General features: G+C 48.2%; 10 non-coding genes across 10 annotated transcripts; all 10 read right to left on the reverse strand.

Moving 5' to 3' along the window:
• Positions 1-534: 534 nt before the first annotated feature.
• On the reverse strand, positions 535-606 carry trnae-uuc (transfer RNA glutamic acid (anticodon UUC)). The gene has a single exon. It is a non-coding gene; the product is annotated as a tRNA-Glu (tRNA).
• A 116-nt stretch (positions 607-722) lies between these two features.
• On the reverse strand, positions 723-795 carry trnar-acg (transfer RNA arginine (anticodon ACG)). The gene has a single exon. It is a non-coding gene; the product is annotated as a tRNA-Arg (tRNA).
• A 360-nt stretch (positions 796-1,155) lies between these two features.
• Positions 1,156-1,227, reverse strand: trnae-uuc (transfer RNA glutamic acid (anticodon UUC)). Its single transcript has one exon. It is a non-coding gene; the product is annotated as a tRNA-Glu (tRNA).
• Positions 1,228-1,349: 122 nt separating this feature from the next.
• On the reverse strand, positions 1,350-1,422 carry trnar-acg (transfer RNA arginine (anticodon ACG)). The gene has a single exon. It is a non-coding gene; the product is annotated as a tRNA-Arg (tRNA).
• Positions 1,423-2,256: 834 nt separating this feature from the next.
• trnae-uuc (transfer RNA glutamic acid (anticodon UUC)) lies at positions 2,257-2,328 on the reverse strand. The gene has a single exon. It is a non-coding gene; the product is annotated as a tRNA-Glu (tRNA).
• A 116-nt stretch (positions 2,329-2,444) lies between these two features.
• Positions 2,445-2,517, reverse strand: trnar-acg (transfer RNA arginine (anticodon ACG)). Its single transcript has one exon. It is a non-coding gene; the product is annotated as a tRNA-Arg (tRNA).
• An 834-nt stretch (positions 2,518-3,351) lies between these two features.
• trnae-uuc (transfer RNA glutamic acid (anticodon UUC)) lies at positions 3,352-3,423 on the reverse strand. The gene has a single exon. It is a non-coding gene; the product is annotated as a tRNA-Glu (tRNA).
• A 116-nt stretch (positions 3,424-3,539) lies between these two features.
• On the reverse strand, positions 3,540-3,612 carry trnar-acg (transfer RNA arginine (anticodon ACG)). The gene has a single exon. It is a non-coding gene; the product is annotated as a tRNA-Arg (tRNA).
• A 360-nt stretch (positions 3,613-3,972) lies between these two features.
• On the reverse strand, positions 3,973-4,044 carry trnae-uuc (transfer RNA glutamic acid (anticodon UUC)). The gene has a single exon. It is a non-coding gene; the product is annotated as a tRNA-Glu (tRNA).
• A 116-nt stretch (positions 4,045-4,160) lies between these two features.
• trnar-acg (transfer RNA arginine (anticodon ACG)) lies at positions 4,161-4,233 on the reverse strand. The gene has a single exon. It is a non-coding gene; the product is annotated as a tRNA-Arg (tRNA).
• Positions 4,234-5,000: the final 767 nt, after the last annotated feature.

Below are 5,000 nucleotides of genomic sequence, written 5' to 3' on the forward strand. Positions count from 1 at the left end.
AGTGCAACAAATGTTTCAGCCCTCTATTGGCCAGTTGAAGAATTGTTTCAACGAAATGTTTCACAGCGGTCCCGACCGATTGGCCAAGACAGGCGACAGGTCCCGTGTGGTTGGCCAGTGCGACAAGGACCCGCCCACCCGCAGTGCGCTTGTATGATTGAAGGTCACTGCGGCACGTACATTCCCTTCGCATCTCTGACGATTTTGGCTTCGCATCCAGCATCCTAGAAACTGCTCACATTTATGGCCGAAAAACTGGGGTAACGTGGCACGGCAACACAACCTACAACTGGAGGGAATCGGCACTGAGATTTTTCATTGCCTTGGCTTAAAAATATTAAAAATGTAATTACGCCAAAGTGTGGCAGAAATGCGTGTAAGATGAGTCAATTAACTGAGAGGTCCAGCTGCGTTGCATCTAATCACTCGTCAGTATATCTATAGAGATCGGCAGACTTGTCTGGAAGAGGATTTTCGTTGTTTTAGCACAGGGACACGACCAGATAAAAGGCTACAGATACCAAATAACCGCAATTCCCATACCGGGAGTCGAACCCGGGCCGCCTGGGTGAAAACCAGGAATCCTAACCGCTAGACCATATGGGAAACGGGGCTGCTTGCCTTCTGTGAGCTCCGTTCCTGCAGCTGAAGAGAGGAAGTCAGTGAGTCAGTAGAATAGAGCGGCTAATGCAGGCGGCACCAGAGTAAAAGAGAGCCACGAACGAGCCAACCAGGAGTCGAACCTAGAATCTTCTGATCCGTAGTCAGACGCGTTATCCATTGCGCCACTGGCCCATGCGATGGTGTGCACCCCACGAGACCCAAAGAGCAAAGGTTTGAAAGGCATTAGCATCCAGGTCATTCTTGTGTCGATCTCACACTTCATGTGATTTTCATGTATTTCCATTGAAACAGCTTCTTCCCCTCTGAGATTTTTCATTGCCTTGGCTTAAAAATATTAAAAATGTAATTACGCCAAAGTGTGGCAGAAATGCGTGTAAGATGAGTCAATTAACTGAGAGGTCCAGCTGTGTTGCATCTAATCACTCGTCAGTATATCTAGAGAGATCGGCAGACTTGTCTGGAAGAGGATTTTCGTTGTTTTAGCACAGGGACACGACCAGATAAAAGGCTACAGATACCAAATAACCGCAATTCCCATACCGGGAGTCGAACCCGGGCCGCCTGGGTGAAAACCAGGAATCCTAACCGCTAGACCATATGGGAAACGGGGCTGCTTGCCTTCTGTGAGCTCCGTTCCTGCAGCTGAAGAGAGGAAGTCAGTGAGTCAGTAGAATCGAGCGGCTAATGCAGGCGGCACCAGAGTAAAAGAGAGCCACGACCGAGCCCGAGCCAGCCAGGAGTCGAACCTAGAATCTTCTGATCCGTAGTCAGACGCGTTATCCATTGCGCCACTGGCCCATGCGACGGTGTACACCCCACGAGACCCAAAGAGCAAAGGCTTGAAAGGCATTAGCATCCAGGTCATTCTTGTGTTGATCTCACACTTCATGCGATATTTATGTATTTCCATTAAAACAGCTTCTTCCCCTCTGTATCAAATAATGTCACAAGGAATGTCATCTTTTCAGGTAGCAATAATGCTTATGAGAATGGCGGATACAAAATCAACTCAGAGTAAATGCTACAGTCTGAAAACACGGGATGCTTCTCGAATCTGTCTGGCATCTTTTTGCCTTTTGCCTGCCTACTTTCAGCTTTAGTGCAACAAATGTTTCAGCCCTCTATTGGCCAGTTGAAGAATTGTTTCAACGAAATGTTTCACAGCGGTCCCGACCGATTGGCCAAGACAGGCGACAGGTCCCGTGTGGTTGGCCAGTGCGACAAGGACCCGCCCACCCGCAGAGCGCTTGTATGATTGAAGGTCACTGCGGCACGTACATTCCCTTCGCATCTCTGACGATTTTGGCTTCGCATCCAGCATCCTAGAAACTGCTCACATTTATGGCCGAAAAACTGGGGTAACGTGGCACGGCAACACAACCTACAACTGGAGGGAATCGGCACTGAGATTTTTCATTGCCTTGGCTTAAAAATATTAAAAATGTAATTACGCCAAAGTGTGGCAGAAATGCGTGTAAGATGAGTCAATTAACTGAGAGGTCCAGCTGCGTTGCATCTAATCACTCGTCAGTATATCTATAGAGATCGGCAGACTTGTCTGGAAGAGGATTTTCGTTGTTTTAGCACAGGGACACGACCAGATAAAAGGCTACAGATACCAAATAACCGCAATTCCCATACCGGGAGTCGAACCCGGGCCGCCTGGGTGAAAACCAGGAATCCTAACCGCTAGACCATATGGGAAACGGGGCTGCTTGCCTTCTGTGAGCTCCGTTCCTGCAGCTGAAGAGAGGAAGTCAGTGAGTCAGTAGAATCGAGCGGCTAATGCAGGCGGCACCAGAGTAAAAGAAAGCCATTGCCGAGCCAGCCAGGAGTCGAACCTAGAATCTTCTGATCCGTAGTCAGACGCGTTATCCATTGCGCCACTGGCCCATGCGACGGTGTGCACCCCACGAGACCCAAAGAGCAAAGGTTTGAAAGGCATTAGCATCCAGGTCATTCTTGTGTCGATCTCACACTTCATGTGATTTTCATGTATTTCCATTAAAACAGCTTCTTCCCCTCTGTATCAAATAATGTCACAAGGAATGTCATCTTTTCAGGTAGCAATAATGCTTATGAGAATGGCGGATACAAAATCAACTCAGAGTAAATGCTACAGTCTGAAAACACGGGATGCTTCTCGAATCTGTCTGGCATCTTTTTGCCTTTTGCCTGCCTACTTTCAGCTTTAGTGCAACAAATGTTTCAGCCCTCTATTGGCCAGTTGAAGAATTGTTTCAACGAAATGTTTCACAGCGGTCCCGACCGATTGGCCAAGACAGGCGACAGGTCCCGTGTGGTTGGCCAGTGCGACAAGGACCCGCCCACCCGCAGAGCGCTTGTATGATTGAAGGTCACTGCGGCACGTACATTCCCTTCGCATCTCTGACGATTTTGGCTTCGCATCCAGCATCCTAGAAACTGCTCACATTTATGGCCGAAAAACTGGGGTAACGTGGCACGGCAACACAACCTACAACTGGAGGGAATCGGCACTGAGATTTTTCATTGCCTTGGCTTAAAAATATTAAAAATGTAATTACGCCAAAGTGTGGCAGAAATGCGTGTAAGATGAGTCAATTAACTGAGAGGTCCAGCTGCGTTGCATCTAATCACTCGTCAGTATATCTATAGAGATCGGCAGACTTGTCTGGAAGAGGATTTTCGTTGTTTTAGCACAGGGACACGACCAGATAAAAGGCTACAGATACCAAATAACCGCAATTCCCATACCGGGAGTCGAACCCGGGCCGCCTGGGTGAAAACCAGGAATCCTAACCGCTAGACCATATGGGAAACGGGGCTGCTTGCCTTCTGTGAGCTCCGTTCCTGCAGCTGAAGAGAGGAAGTCAGTGAGTCAGTAGAATAGAGCGGCTAATGCAGGCGGCACCAGAGTAAAAGAGAGCCACGAACGAGCCAACCAGGAGTCGAACCTAGAATCTTCTGATCCGTAGTCAGACGCGTTATCCATTGCGCCACTGGCCCATGCGACGGTGTGCACCCCACGAGACCCAAAGAGCAAAGGTTTGAAAGGCATTAGCATCCAGGTCATTCTTGTGTCGATCTCACACTTCATGTGATTTTCATGTATTTCCATTGAAACAGCTTCTTCCCCTCTGAGATTTTTCATTGCCTTGGCTTAAAAATATTAAAAATGTAATTACGCCAAAGTGTGGCAGAAATGCGTGTAAGATGAGTCAATTAACTGAGAGGTCCAGCTGCGTTGCATCTAATCACTCGTCAGTATATCTAGAGAGATCGGCAGACTTGTCTGGAAGAGGATTTTCGTTGTTTTAGCACAGGGACACGACCAGATAAAAGGCTACAGATACCAAATAACCGCAATTCCCATACCGGGAGTCGAACCCGGGCCGCCTGGGTGAAAACCAGGAATCCTAACCGCTAGACCATATGGGAAATGGGGCTGCTTGCCTTCTGTGAGCTCCGGTCCTGCAGCTGAAGAGAGGAAGTCAGTGAGTCAGTAGAATCGAGCGGCTAATGCAGGCGGCACCAGAGTAAAAGAAAGTCATTGCCGAGCCAGCCAGGAGTCGAACCTAGAATCTTCTGATCCGTAGTCAGACGCGTTATCCATTGCGCCACTGGCCCATGCGACGGTGTACACCCCACGAGACCCAAAGAGCAAAGGCTTGAAAGGCATTAGCATCCAGGTCATTCTTGTGTTGATCTCACACTTCATGCGATATTTATGTATTTCCATTAAAACAGCTTCTTCCCCTCTGTATCAAATAATGTCACAAGGAATGTCATCTTTTCAGGTAGCAATAATGCTTATGAGAATGGCGGATACAAAATCAACTCAGAGTAAATGCTACAGTCTGAAAACACGGGATGCTTCTCGAATCTGTCTGGCATCTTTTTGCCTTTTGCCTGCCTACTTTCAGCTTTAGTGCAACAAATGTTTCAGCCCCCTATTGGCCAGTTGAAGAATTGTTTCAACGAAATGTTTCACAGCGGTCCCGACCGATTGGCCAAGACAGGCGACAGGTCCCGTGTGGTTGGCCAGTGCGACAAGGACCCGCCCACCCGCAGAGCGCTTGTATGATTGAAGGTCACTGCGGCACGTACATTCCCTTCGCATCTCTGACGATTTTGGCTTCGCATCCAGCATCCTAGAAACTGCTCACATTTATGGCCGAAAAACTGGGGTAACGTGGCACGGCAACACAACCTACAACTGGAGGGAATCGGCACTGAGATTTTTCATTGCCTTGGCTTAAAAATATTAAAAATGTAATTACGCCAAAGTGTGGCAGAAATGCGTGTAAGATGAGTCAATTAACTGAGAGGTCCAGCTGCGTTGCATCTAATCACTCGTCAGTATATCTATAGAGATCGGCAGACTTGTCTGGAAG

The sequence above is a fragment of the Paramormyrops kingsleyae genome, chromosome 22, assembly GCF_048594095.1.
Source record: "Paramormyrops kingsleyae isolate MSU_618 chromosome 22, PKINGS_0.4, whole genome shotgun sequence".
In the NCBI taxonomy this organism is placed as follows: domain Eukaryota; kingdom Metazoa; phylum Chordata; class Actinopteri; order Osteoglossiformes; family Mormyridae; genus Paramormyrops; species Paramormyrops kingsleyae.